At 49.5% G+C, this 14,617-nt stretch overlaps 1 protein-coding gene across 7 annotated transcripts in view; it reads right to left on the reverse strand.

Annotated features, from left to right (window-relative positions):
- SCAPER (S-phase cyclin A associated protein in the ER) overlaps positions 1–14,617 on the reverse strand; it is a 439,677-nt gene that overhangs the window by 351,998 nt on the left and 73,062 nt on the right. The window contains exon 1 of one of the 7 annotated variants that reach the window (XM_051834598.2): positions 2,379–2,512. The exons of the other annotated variants lie outside the window; for them this stretch is intronic. The gene's annotated coding sequence lies outside the window, so the exon portion shown is untranslated. Of the gene's footprint in view, positions 1–2,378; positions 2,513–14,617 lie in introns of those variants that run through there. 7 annotated transcript variants of the gene reach the window in all.

The raw sequence follows: 14,617 nt of genomic DNA on the forward strand, positions 1-14,617 counted from the left end.
AGGAAAAAGATAGACACTCCCCAAATGGCCCAGGTTGGGTCAGGGCCAGAGCCTAGAACACAATCCTGGTCTCCCACGTGGGTGGCAGGGACCCAGTTACTTGAGCCATCTCCTGCTGCCACTTGTAGTACTGGCTCATGGGGTCCACGACAGATACATACACTTCCCTCTGTTTCTATATTGTTCAAAACCCCTCAAAAATGTATTCATGTTTTCTATGTAGGAGCCCTCATACCTTTTATAAGATGGAATCCTAAGAATAAATGGCATTTTCTTTTTTAAGATTTATCTATTTATTTGAAGGTCAGAGTACAGAGCAAGAAGGGGAGAGACAGAGCTCTTCTATCTGCTGATTCACTCCCCAGATGTCTGCAATGGCCAGGGCTGAGCCAGGCCAAAGCCAGGAGCCAGGAGCTCCTTCAGGGTCTCTGACATGGGTGCAGGGGCCCAAGTACATGGGCTATTCTCTGCTGCCTTTCTCAGGCCATTAGCAGGGAGCTAGACAGGAACACAAATCGGCCCCATATGGGATACTAACATCACAGGCAGTGGCTTCACGTGCTACAGCACAACGCCGGCCCCAGTGGCACTGTTAAACATATTCTTTCCCACTTTCTCTTGCTGCTGATTTTCGTCATTTGAACTTGTAACTGGCAACTTTTAATTCAATACTTCTAATAATTTCTTTTAGATTCTTCTGGATTTTCTAAATATAGGCACATAAACACTGTGAATAACGACAGATAAGGACAGTTCAAACAGTTTTTGGAAAATGGAATGAAAAAATAAGTTTATATTGGTGAAGAAAATTTTTGAAGTCTTTGACCCATACACATTTTTCACAAATTTGAAAAGTCCGCAATTATGGATTTCAACATTTTTTAAAAGGTTTATTTATTTATTTATTTATTTATTTATTTATTTGAAAGGGAGGGGGAGAGGGGGAGAGGAGGAGAGGGAGGGAAGGAGAAAGGGAGGGGGAGAGGAGGAGAGGGAGGGAAGGAGGGAGGGAAGGAGGGAGGGAAGGGAAGGAGGGAGGGAGGGAGGGAGGGAGGGAAGGAGGGAGGGAGGTTGGTTGGTTGGTTGGGAGACAGACAAAGAAAGAAATCTTCTATTTGCTGGTTCACTCCCCAAATGGCCGCAACAGAGCTGGGCCAATCTGAAGCCAGGAGCTTCTTCCAAGTTTCCCACGTGGGTACAGGGGCCCATGCACTTGGGCCATCTTCCACTGCTTTCCCAGGCACGTTAGCAGGGAGTTGAATTGGAAGCAGAGCAGCTGAGACTTGAACCAGCACCCACACGGGATGCTAGTGCCACAGGTGACAGCTTTACCCACTATCCCACAAAGCCTGCCCCTCAAGATATTCTTTACACCAAAATGCACTTACCTCTTCATTCCATTTTGCATGAACTACTCTTTAAATTTTTAGAAATCTGAGAGGCAGAGAGAAAGAGACTTCTCCTCTACTGGTTGACTACCCAAAAGTCAGCAACAGCCCAGGTTAGGCCAGGACAAAGCCAGAACTCAACCCACGTCTCCCACGCGGGTGGCAGGGACTGGCGTCACCTCCGGCTGCTCTGAGGAGGCACGTTAGCAGAGGTGGAGTGGCGTGGGAGGCAGGGTCCCGAGCAGCACCTCAGTCACTGCACCCTTGCGTTTACTTCCTCAGCTTCACTCCTACTCCTGTGTCTGATTCCTGTTGTTATGTGCTGGTTAGGATCTCATATGCAATGCTGTATAGAAATGATGGCAGGCTTTCCTGTTTCATTCCAAATTCCTCAGAAGGCAAGCTGACAACATTTCACCATTAAGTGCTGATCTGGGCCAGCGAGGCAGGGAGTCAGGTCCATGTAAGCTGGGATTCTTGCAGCCCTGCAGTGTAACGTCTCTGTAGCTGTCAGCTTGAAGCACCCCTTCCCAGGACATGCCTGTGTCTCAGCCAGAACCTGAAGGAGCAGACGCCATGAGGAGGTTCCCCGGAGGTATCATAAAAGCCCCAAAAGACTCCATGCCTGCTAACAATCCATCCCGTCCCCTCACCTCCAACAAGAGACTGAGAGCAGGGGAGAAGTCTCTTGGCCCGGGACCATGGGTGGAGGAACTACTCAGGCTCTCCCTCTCCTTACTGGCCATGCTCTGGCCCACTCACGATGGGGCCTTCCCTGGGTGGGACGGCCACCCTCAGGCTGCGAATGTCTGGTTACTCTCGCACTTGTAAAGAACGCCTGTTCTCACTTGTGCACTTCACTATGCCTCCACTTTGCATTCTTCTCTCCGTGGGAGGCAAGAACCTGAATTAAAACTTAAGGCACACAGGATCGCATCACTAGGATGTTTACTCAAGACCTTATATCAGAAAGAAGTTCCCATTTCTTACCAGTGTGCTGAAGTTTTCTCATGAAGAGGTACTGGATTGTATACAGTATGTTTCTTAGATCTACTCAGAGTCATAGGAATTCTAATATTCATTCAACTAATTTGGTACACAACATTAATACTGAAACATGTCCCTGACACTGCAGAACGGAGTGAGCCACCTTCTTGTCCTATGTTTTAATCAAGAGCTTCAACAGATCGCTCCAGGTTAGGACTTCTGCATCTGTGCCCTGACCTGCTGTTCCCGTCTCATAAAGCCTTTCGTTGTCAAGGAAATGCTGAACAATTCAGCCAGCTTCTTTTACTGAAAAAAGTCCTCTCTTTTTCTATGTTCAAGAAGAGCTGCGTAACACTAGCAATTTTTCTGAGACATAACTCAGATATGGTAAAACTCACCCTTTAAGTATGCAGTTCAGTTGTTTTTAATATATGCAAAGTTGGACAATGATCTAACTCCAGAACACTTTCATCATCTCAAAAAGGAACCCTGAACCCGTCAACCGCCACTCACATTCCTCCCGCCTCCTCCTAGCAACCACTGATGTACTTCCCGGAGCTGTGCAGCGGCCTCGTCCAGGCTGTCTGAATAAACAGAACCATATGACACGGGCCCTCTTCCACTTAACAGTGCTTTTAGGTTCATCCCCCTGGCAGCAGGCCCCAGTAGCTTGTTTCTTCTTGTATCTGAATGACTGAACATCACACATTCTTTTTATTAACAGTTCATGAGTATTAGGGTTGATTCTCCTTTTGTCATTAGGAGTAGCACTGCTACAAACATTCGTGCACACATTTTCCTGTGAACACGTCCCCAACTCTGTTGGGTGTAAATAACTAAAGGAGATGTTCTGAATCATATGGTAGCCCCAAGGTTCATGTTAAAAACCAAGCTTTATATTCCTAACCAGCAATTTGTAAGGGTTCTGTATTTTTCATATCCTTTTTTAAAAAAAAGATTTATTTGTTTATTTGAAAGTCAGAGTTACACAGAGAGAAAAGGAGAGACAGAGAGAGAGAAAGAGAGGTCTTCCATCTGCTGGTTCACTCCCCAACGGGCCGCAGCAGCCAGAGCTGAGCCAATCCGAAGCCAGGAGTCAGGAGCTTCTTCCTGGTCTCCCACGTGGATACAGGGACCCAAGGACTTGGGCCATCTTCTACTGCTTTCCCAGGCCATAGCAGAGAGCTGGATTGGAAGTGGAGCAGCTGGGACTCAAACCAGCGCCCATATGGGATGCTGGCACTACAGGCGGCAGCTTTACCTGCTTCGCCACAGCACTGGCCCCTGTATTTTTCATATCCTTACCAGCACTTGCAGATTTTCTTGAGTGTAATCATCCTACTAATAAATAGTATCATTGTGGTTTTTATTTACATTTTCCCGATAAATATTAACATTGAGCATTTTTTCCTATGCCTACTGGACATTGGTATATCCTCTTAGGAAAAATGTCTATTCAAAATCATTGTTTAGTTTTTATTTTATTTATTTGAAAGGCAGAGTAAGAGAGAGAGAGAGACAGAGACTTGCATTTGCCTGTTCACTCTCCAAACAGCCAGAAAGGCTGGTGCTGGATCAGATAAAGACAGGAGTCAGGAACCCCATCCAGGTCTTCCCGTGGGTGGCAGGGGCCCAGGCACTTAGGCCATCCTCTGCTGCTTTCCCAGGCACACTAGCAGGGAGCTGGACTAGCAATTGGGATTCCAACCAACACTAACATGGATGTGGGCATTGCAAGCAGCAGTTTAACCCACTATACCATAACACTGGCCCCCACTATCTGTTTTTAAACTGAGCCATCTCTCATTTTTATTGTTAATCCATAACAGCTCTTCATTTATTCTGGATTTCAAGGGCCTCTCCAGATACAGGACTTGCAAATATTTTCTCCCATTTTGTGGGTGATCCTTTCACCTGATACTACCCTTTCAAACATCCAAGTTTTTAATTTTGATTATGTTCAATTGACCAGTTTTTTCTCTAGTTACTTATGCTTTGCATATCATACTTAAGAAACTGTTCCAGGACCAGCACTGTGGTATAGTGGGTAAAGCTGCTGCCCGCAGTGCTGGCATCCCATGTGGGCACCAGTTCGAGACCCAGCTGCTCCACTTCCAATCCAGCTCTCTGCTATGGCCTGGGAAAGCAGTGGAAGATGGCCCAAGTCCTTGGGCCCCTATATCCATGTGGGAGACCCAGAAAAAGCTCCTGGCTTCTGACTTTGGATTGGCCCACCTCCAGTTGTTGCGTCATTTGGGGAGTGAACCAGTGGATGGAAGACTGTGTGTGTTAACTCTTTCGAATAAATAAACAAATCTATAAAAAAAAAAAAAAAAAAGGAAAGGAACCACCAGGTGTTCCAGCCATCCCACTGTGAGGACAAATCTAAAGGAAGCAAACCCACTATGTCAGAGATGGCTGAGTTCTCCCATGTTCATCGTAGCTTTGTTCCCACCAGCCAAGATTCGGAATCAACCTGTGTATCCGTCAACAGATAATGGATGAATAAAGAAAGTGTGGTACACAGACACAAGCAAACAGTATCCAGCCTGAACAGTGAATGGAACCCTGTCATTCACAACACGGATGAACCAGGGAGGGCACTAAGGTAAGTGAAAGAAACCAGGCACGGAAACACAGCGACTGCAGGATTTCCCGTACACGTGGACTCCACAGTGCTGGACTCACAGAGGCTTTGGATGCTGGCTTCGGGGGTCGGGGGGGGGGGGGGGCTACACAGAGAGGCTGAGGAAATCTTGATCAAAGGATGCACACTTTCAGATCGAAGGAGTGGTCCAAGAGTTCTAGAGTTAACAACAATGCAATGATGTACTCTTGAAAAACTGTTGAGAAGGGATTTTAAGTGTGCTTAGCACACGAAAATTGTTAGTATGCGACATCAGGCACACATGTATTAGTTCATCTGAACCATTCCTCAGTATATAGATATTTCAACACAACTTGGACAAGACAACTGTACATAATTTTTATTTGTCAAGTAAATAAATGAAACAAGACCAAACTGTACATCATCTACAGGAAACCCACATTAGAAGTAAAGACACAGGGGCCGGCGCTGTGGGGTAGTGGGCTACGCCTCTGCCTGTGGTGTTGGCATGGCATAGGGGTGCCGACTGGAGTCCCGGCTGCTCCACTTCCAATCTGGTTCCCTGCTGTGGCCTGAGGAAGCAGTGAGAGGTGGCCCAAGCGCTTGGATCCCTGCAGCTACATGGAGACCAGGAAGAAATTTCTGGCTTCTCCAGACTGGCCCAGCTCTGGCCACTGCAGACATCTGGGGAGTGGACCAGCAGACAGAAGACCTCTCTCTCTGTCTCTCCCTCTCTCTGTAACTCTACTTCTCAAATAAATAAAATCTTTTAAAAAAAAGTCTAAAGAAAGACAGACACAGGGTCTGGCACTGTGGTATAGCAGGTTAAACCTCTGCCTCTGGTGTCAGCATCCCATAAGGGCGCCAGCTGGAGCCCTGGCTGCTCCACTTCTGATCCAGCTCCCTGCTACTGGCCTGAGAAAGCAGCAGAAGATGGCACTAGTGCTTGGGCCCCTGCCCCCACGTGGGAGACTTGGAAGAAGCTCCTGGTTCCTGGTTAGAATTGGCCCAGCTCCAGCCATTGTGGCAATTTGGGGACTGAACCAGTGGATAGAAGATATTTCTCTCTATCTCTCTGTCTATAACTCTGCCTCTCAAATAAATAAATAAATATTTAAAATAATAAAGACACAGATGAAGAAAACATGCTAATACTAAATAAAAGAAAGCAAGAGTAGTTATATGAATTTCAGACAGACTGAGGACAAGAAAAGTGATCTGGAACAAAGAGAAACAATAGACAATCATTAAGGGGCAAGTTCTCCGGGAAACACAATGATCCTTATCATGTATGCACCTAGCACCAGACTGCCAAAACACACGGAGGTAGGACGAGGTCCCTGCTACAGTCGGAGACTTCAACATCCGTCCATCCAAAGTGCATGGACCCAGAAGCAGAAAACCAGTGAGGACAGACACTGGACACCACCACCAAGGACTACTTCACCCAACAACAGCAGAATACACATTCGTCTCAGTTTCTTTAGAGAAGGGATTTAGGGGCTGCTGCTGTGGTGCAGTAGGTTAGTCCTCTGCCTGCGGCACCGGCATCCCATACGGGCGCTGGTTAGACCTGGCTGCTCCTCTTCTGATCCAGCTTGCTGCTGTGGCCTGGGAAAGCAGTAGAAGATGGCCCAAACGCTTGGGCCTCTGCACCTGTGTGGGAGACCAGGAAGAAGCTCCTGGCTCCCGGCCTGAGACCAGCTCAGCTCTGACCATTACAGCCATTTGGGGACTGAAGCAGCAGATGCAAGAACTTTCTGTCTCTCCCTCTCACTGTAACTCTACCTCTCAAATAAGTAAATAAAAACCTTTAAAAATTACAAAAAGGATTTATCTGCATGCTTCTCCAGCTGTAGACGGAGAATTGGGTTCCATTTTGGAGGGCCTGGGTCCACGTCCCAGGTCTGCTTCAGATTCCAGCTTCCTGCTAAGGTGCACCCTGGGAGGCAGCAGGTCATGGCTCAAGTAGTTGGGTCTCTGCCACCCACATGGGGGACCTGGCTTGAGTTCCCACCTGCCGGCTTTGGCTGGCCCAGCCCTGGTCGTTGTGGGCACTTGAGGGAGTGAACGAGCAGATGTCTCTCTACCTTTCAGCTAAGAAATCAATACATTTTAAGGAAGAAATAAAAATCACATCTTTGGCCATCATGTGGCATACTCTGGAATTCTGAGAGTGACAGTACACTGAGGAGCAGGAGGGCAAGGCCTCCAGTCTACTGATGGCCTGGTCCTGGGAACCAGTGACCACAGAAGATGCAAAGCTGGGTTTTAGACCCGAGCAGCGGAGACTACTGGGCGTCAGACAGAGGTCCCTGTGCTGGGGAACCGCAGGTGCCTGTCTCGCGAGTGAGGCTGACCCTTGTGTCAGTGCAGATCAGAAATCCCTAAAGAACAGACAGCTGGTTTCTCCTGCGGTCCTTGCAAACGTGAAACCGAGCTCTGCTGACTCCCAGGGCTAGTGGCTTAGCGCTCATCCTTCTGGTGGGAGCCGTGGGAGCCGGGCCCTCCCCTGAATTCTCTCCTTCCATGAGAATCTGCTGACCTGCTGCAACTGTGGGAGCAGAGGGTGGGCCGTGCCCCCGTGCGCCGCAGGCTCCCGGAGCTCTGCTGCTCACCCGCCCCACTGGCTCCCAGATGCAAGCCGCTGAGAAGCCACGCCCTCAGCCTCCTGCTGCAGAGGCGTGCAGGTGACGCATCTCCGGAGCCCCTGGGAGCAAGTCCTTTCCTTGCCCTTTGTTTCTTCCCTGAACCCTGGGGGAGGCAGCTGCTGACAGTGCTGACTCCCACTTAAAGTCGCTGCTTTGTCCTGCAGGATCCCAGGACACTCCAGAACACTGAGCCCCTTCTGCTCCTGAGCCAGGTGGGACAGGAGACAAACCTGCCTACGAGAGCCGTAAGGTTGGGTGGCTGTATGTGGTCCAGACCCCTGGGAGCTGCAAGGTGTGGATCCCCCGATTTTAGGGCACCGTGCCCCAGCAGGACCTTGGCCTTTCTTTCTTCCCAGAGCCCTGGAAGAGACGGCTGCGAGAAACGCTGACACCTCCGTTCTCTTCGCTCTCGGGAGACTCCAGAATGCCGAGCCAGCATGCCGCAGGTCCCCCAAGCGGCCTCTTACCTGCTGGCTCAGACACCCACCCCGAGGCTCCTCTGAAACAGGCACCCCTCCAGCAGATACCCCCACCCCCACCGCAGGGCCAGCACTCACTCACCAGCAAACCCCAGCTCCCGAGTTCTCCCTGGAGGGAACAGACTACACCCCTAACGTCCTGACGCCCCAGCTGATGCTTGCAGTCAAGCCATCAAGTAGCCTGCAAAAACAGAATCAGCTGTGCTCCGTGAAGCGGGTCAGGCATGTGGACCTTCCCACAACTCTGCTAGCTTGCTCCAGCTAACACACTTCCTCCAGCTAGCACACCTGACTCGGGCAGCGTCTGGAACAGCAGCCCTTGGGAGCAACAAGAGCAAAGTCTGAATGACCACGGACCATCGCCCAGCCCAGCGCAGACGCCAGGAGAACACTCCTGCTCCCAGCTCTTCCCGGGGGACAGAGGGAACTGGAGCATACGCAACCCCCAACGCTTCCAGCTTCCTCTGGAGAGACTGCGTTCTCTCCTGCCTGCTCGCTGTGATACCAGGTCTTAGCACAACCATAATCGGGGCCCAAGGAGCAAAGCACAAAGGCCTAAGAGGCACCTGGAATCTGGGTGGACTGAACAGCAAGGTCCACGGCCTTCGTGCTCCACGTGGCCAGTCTAGCACCACTGGGAGAGGCAGGGAAACCCATATGGAGAACGGAAACGAAGGAAAAGGACAGGATAAACCTCCAGAAACTGACCCTAAGAAAACAGATGCATGGTTTACCCGGTGCAGAATTCAAAGGAACAGTGCACGACGTGGAGAGGGCAGGCGCCTGCTCGCGACGCCAGCACGCCCACGGGAGCTGCCTTGCTTCTGACCCAGCGCCCTGCAGATGTGCCTAGAGGAGGCAGAAAGCCACGGGGCAAGTACCGGGTCCCTGTCACCCACGTGGGAGACCAGGAGGGAGTTCCTGGTTCCTGCATTCAGGCTGGTCTGGACCAGCTGTTGTGGCCATTTGGGTGGGGAGTGAGTCAGTAGACGGAAGGTCTCTCCCTCTCCAGGGCTCTGCCCTATAAACAAACAAATCACTTTCCAAACAAACAAACAGGGTCAGCACCCCAGCAGGTAGAGCTGCTCACCGCAATGCTGGCATCCCACATGGGCACCAGCTGTGTCCCAGCTGCTCCACTTCCAATCTAGCTCCCAACTTCCTGGGAAAAGCAGCAAAATACAGCTCAAGTAGTTGGCCCCGGGGCTGGTGCTGTGTACAGCAGGTTAACACCCTGGCCTGAAGCACCGGCAACCCATATCAGCGGCCGGTTCAAGACCCAGCTGCTCCACTTCCAATCCAGCTCTCTGCTGTGGCCTGGGAAAGCAGTGGAAGATGGCCCAGGTCCTTGGGCCCCTGCACCCACGTGGGAGACCAGCAAGAAGCTCCTGGCTCCTGGCTTCAGATCAGCACAGCTCCTGCCATTGTGGCGAATTGGGGAGTGAACCATCCGATGGAAGACCTATCTCTCTCTCTGCCTCTCCTCTCTCTCTGTAACTCTGACTTTCAAATAAATAAATAAATCTTTAAAAACAAAAAAAGCATTTGGGCCCCTGCTACCCACATAGGTTACCTGGATGAAGCTCTTGGCGCCTTGCTTCGGACTGGCCAAACTCTAGCTGTTGGGGCCATCTGGAGAGTGAACCAGCAGATAGAAGACCTCTCTCTCTCTCTCTCTCTCCCTCCCTCCCTCCCTCCCCTCCCTCTCTCTCTCCCTCTCTCCTTCACTCTATAACTCTGACAAATAAATCTGTTTAGAAATAAAAAATAAAGTGAAAAAACCTAATCATCTGGGAACGTAGATTCCACCCTAAGAAGTCGCCTCCCGCTTGTCAGAATGGCTGCTAGCAAAGAAGACGAGAGACAGCAAGTGCTGGCGAGAGCAGAAGACAAAGCAAACCCTGTGCACTGCTGATGAGAAAGACGTAAATCAGTACGGACGCTGTGGGGAATAGCAGGGAGGGTCCTTGAAAAATCAAAAACCAGACTATCACGTGGCCCAGCGATCCCTCTGAGTAGGTACCCACAGGGACTGAAATCAGCTCAGAGAGACCTGCACTCCCACGGCCGCTGCAGCACTACGGACAGTACCCTAAGTGTCTGTCAGTGATGAGCGGGGACACACACACACACACACACACACACACACACGTGACTGCTGCTCAGCCTTAAGGAAGGAGGAGACCCTCACATCTGCAGAAGCATGAATGAAACTGGGGGACATTATACTAATAAGTGAAGTAAATCAGACACAGGAAGAAAAGCAGCACATGACCTCACATGTCGGATCGGAAGAGGAGCAGCAGGGACTCGAACTAGCGCCCATCTGGGATGCCGGGCCAGCGCTTTAACCCTCTGTGCCACAGTACCAGCCCCAGATAATCATTTTCAAATCAGCTTAATTAGGATGACCAGATCAGCTGTACACACTCATGATAATTACCATGACTGCTTCTTCAGATAATCCAAAATTGTATCACTGCGACAATGCATTCTACACATGTGGCAAAGGTAATTTCTTGGCACTGAAACACAATTAAAATTTGTGTGAAGGAAAGAATGTGAAAGCCCAGGTCACTGAGCTGCACACCACTACTCAGAAGGAAGAAACAGGGGCCGGCACTGTGGCACAGCGGGTTAACGCCTGGCCTGAAGTGCCTGCATCCCATATGGGCGCCGGTTCTAGTCCCAGCTACTCCACTTCCAATCCAGCTCTCTGCTATGGCCTGGGATAGCAGAAGATGGCCCAAGTCCTTGGGCCCCTGCACCCGCATGGGAGACCCAGAAGAAGCTCGTGGCTCCTGACTTCGGATCAGCACAACTCCAGCCATTGCGGCCAACTGGGGAGTGAACCATCGGATGGAAGACCTCTCTCTCTCTCTCTCTCTCCCTCTCCTTCTCCTCTGTGTAACTCTGACTTGAAAATAAATAAATAAATCTTTAAAAAAAAAAAAAAAAAGGAAGAAGCAGAGGAGCCAGCATGTGGCACCCTCATTCCGTACCAGAGGGCGGGGTCAGTCCCGGCTCCTCTGCTTCCTGCTAATGCGTCTGGAGGCAGTAATTAGGTGCCTGCCACCCTTGTGGGAGACCTGGATGGAGCTCCAGCTTCTGGTTCCACTGGGTCCAGCAGTTGGGGAGTGAAGCAGCACCCAGACATCCACCTGCAGTGCACTCTCTCTCTTGCTCGCTCGCTCTCTCTCTCACTGTGTGTCTATGTGCCACTCTGCCTTTCACATAAAGAAAGGTGTAAGAAGAAGGAAGAAACAGATAAAGTGTGACTCTGTATGAGTATTGGCTCATTAGCCAAAGCCGCTATTCCAGTGAATAAGACAAGGAACTTCAAAGCGGAGGCGTACTCACTCTACCAGTTTCACACCACTCTAACTTCACAATAAAGACAACTTTCCAACATCGGAACATGCCAACCAGGCATAAAAATGACCACGTGCTGGGGCCAGCACTGTGGCGCAGCAGGTGAAGTCACCAACTATGACAGTGGTACCCACACGGGCCCTGGTTCCAGTCCTGGTTCAGCTAACACACTTGGGAAAGCAACAAAAGACAGCACAAGTACCTGTGCCCCTGCCACCCGCACGGGAGATCTGGATGGAGTTCCAGGTGGGAGCCTCGGTCTCAGCCACTGCAGCGTGGCGCAGCAGGTGGAAGATCAATCCCTACCTGTCTGTCTGTCTATCTGTCTATCTATTTATCTGTCTATCTATATGTCTGTCTATCTGTCTGTCTATCTATATGTCTATCTCTGTCTTCCAAATACATAAATGCATCATTTTTTAAAATTTAAAAAGGAATTTTTTGTTTTTAAATAAAGGATCAAGTGTACTATAAATACACTAATTTTCTATAGCTAAATCTTAGATGGACTGTAGTATCAGTTTCACGCAAAGACCTCAAAAGTACTTTTCACTTATATGAGTTTTAAAAGATAGAGGCACACTTTGGAAATCAGATCCAAGACTAATAATAAATGCATGTCAAATTATTCATAAATGAAATTGAATACTACCCTTACTTTAGTCATTAAAGTTATATTCTAATTTAAAATACTCTCTGAACAAAGAAGCATTGTTTATTTCCTTTCAAAGATAATTCTTGGTGCCAAATCACTGGTAATAAGTCTTCTATAATCAGGAAAAGGACAAATTAAAAAAAATTAGTTAGCTTCCTTCTCTTGATTCTACTAATATAATTCAAATTCTTTAATTAAATTTATTTGACTTAAACCATCTACATTAGGGCACAGAAAGATCTGATTCAGAATCATTTATTTCGGAAGTTTTCTGATTTCCCTATTTGCTAAACAAAAAAACACACCAAAACTCTGGAGGACAAGCATGGCACAGTAGCTACATTCCTTCTACGAGTGAGCACAGAAAAACTATATGTGGTGGCTGAACCAGCCCACTTTCAGGAATGTTTAGCTCAACATTATCAAAAGTGATCAGAGCAGGACCATGCGGCTGAAACCCGAGCCATGTTTTTGAACAAGGGAATACAAACAAGACAAGCGCTGGGGCAGCCCCGCAGTCACTGATGCACAGCTTTGCCCTGCAGCTATGAAGGGCATTTTGTCAAGCAGGACCAAACAGAACAAAAGTGGCTCTCAAAGCAGCGTTACAGGCATCCAGCTAACTGTACATAGGCATGCAGCTAAAATTACCAATTACTTTACCAATTGGCTGCAACGGATTCGATTGGTTTGTAATTAATTGTAGTTGCTGGTGCACAGAGCAGGATGGTTGGCGCCACTGCTTTGTCCTCCTGACACACAATACCAGTGCCTGAGTGCAGTGCCTCCCACAAGAAACCAGTGACCAAAGGCGGCCCTTATGGAAGCTTTACCAAAGCTGAAACAAGTTTTAAAACACACTATTTGTTTTAACCAACATTTTACCTAGTTTTTAAAAAGCTATTACTGGTTAAATAGTTCAAAAGGGCAACCACCTGAGAGAAAAATGGAAAATACCCATTTTCAAAGTGACCCGTATCATTTACAGTCACCTGGAATCCCCAATCACTTATACCTCTCCTCAGTTTTCCATATAAACCACCTAGAAAAAAGGATATACAATAGATGACCCAAACCCTACATGTAGGAATCTGTTAAGAGAAACTACTCTCCTATAACTAAATCCTTCCCAGCATCTCTGTGGGTAAGTAAAATGTACACTAGGCTGGGAAGTGACTGCAACTGCTAACTGGTCTTTACCTCATTTACAAACTGACTTGACTATTTGCCTTTCTCCTAGGGTATTAACCACTAAGAAAAATCAGAGACCTGGGATGGGCTTTGGCCTGGCGGCTAAGATACTGGTTAAAGATGCCTGCATTTGGCGACTTCCCCAGCCCCTGCTCTGTTGCTCTGTTGGGACCGGGGAACCTCGCCCGGGAGTGGAACCCCAATAAAAGCCTGTGAATTAATTGATTCGTCTGCCTGAGAAGATTTGTTATGTGCCGGACACCTTGCAGATGGCGCCGAAACCCGGGAGCTGAGGTTGGCGCCTCCCCTTTCTGGGTTCGAGGCCCCCTCGCTCCTTGAACCTGTCTGGTGCCCCAGGCTGACTACGGACCATGCTCGACCAACTGTAACTCCTCCCTTGCTCTCCCTCCCTCCTCTGGGTTGGCCCAGTCTCTGCGATCTCTGGCTAGCTCTCCGTCCAGAGACGTCCAAATTGTGCGCACGTGGGCTCTGTTCTCCGCTGTTTAGCCTTCCAGCAGCTGTGGAGACGTCCCGCCACTGGCTTGGCCCCATAGAGGACTGACCTCTAATCCTTCTGCTGAAGTCTGGGACTGGGGACGCCTTGACCGAATTTCAGTAGATCTGGGCTACCAGGGAGACCATGGGATCTGGCCAATCCTGAGGGTGGGACTCAACATGCCCCCTGGCCTGCCTCCTAGAGAACTTGAAGAAACTGGGACTGGCCCAGGACCTACGGCGTAAATGCCTCATCTTCTACTCCACCCAGGCATGGCCTAATTACCTTGAGAATTTCTGCCGCAGGGAGAGAAAACAGTCAGAGGTCCCCTATGTCCAGGCTTTCTGAGACCTCCGCTCCCGTCCTACTCCCTTCTCCCCTTCTTTCCTCTCTGCCTGCTCCACGGCCCAGGTCTTGCTGGCCAAGATTGGGCCCCCACCTCCTAAGGACGCCTCTTCTGTGTTACTGCCAAACTCTCCACCCTCCACCTTTTTGGACCCTCCTGAGTTCCTGGGGATCCCCACAGCTAGCCAAGAAGCTCCCGCCCCCATATGTGCATTCTTCCACTCTGCCCCACCCCATGTTCTGCCTCTCCCTGCCGCCATTGCTGGAAGCCAGGTAGCCACGTGGCCCAACCACTGGTGTCAAGCTCCCCACCCCCATCCTAATGGGATTCGCTGCTCCTGCTTCCCTGGCCGCCCTCCGGCAAAGTTTTAAAAGGACCTGTTCCTGAACACGTGGCTCTCTAGCCTCCTCTCTGGTCTCCTTACTCTACTCTCTTCTCCTCACT

The sequence above is a fragment of the Oryctolagus cuniculus genome, chromosome 12, assembly GCF_964237555.1.
Source record: "Oryctolagus cuniculus chromosome 12, mOryCun1.1, whole genome shotgun sequence".
Taxonomy (NCBI): Eukaryota; Metazoa; Chordata; class Mammalia; order Lagomorpha; family Leporidae; genus Oryctolagus; species Oryctolagus cuniculus.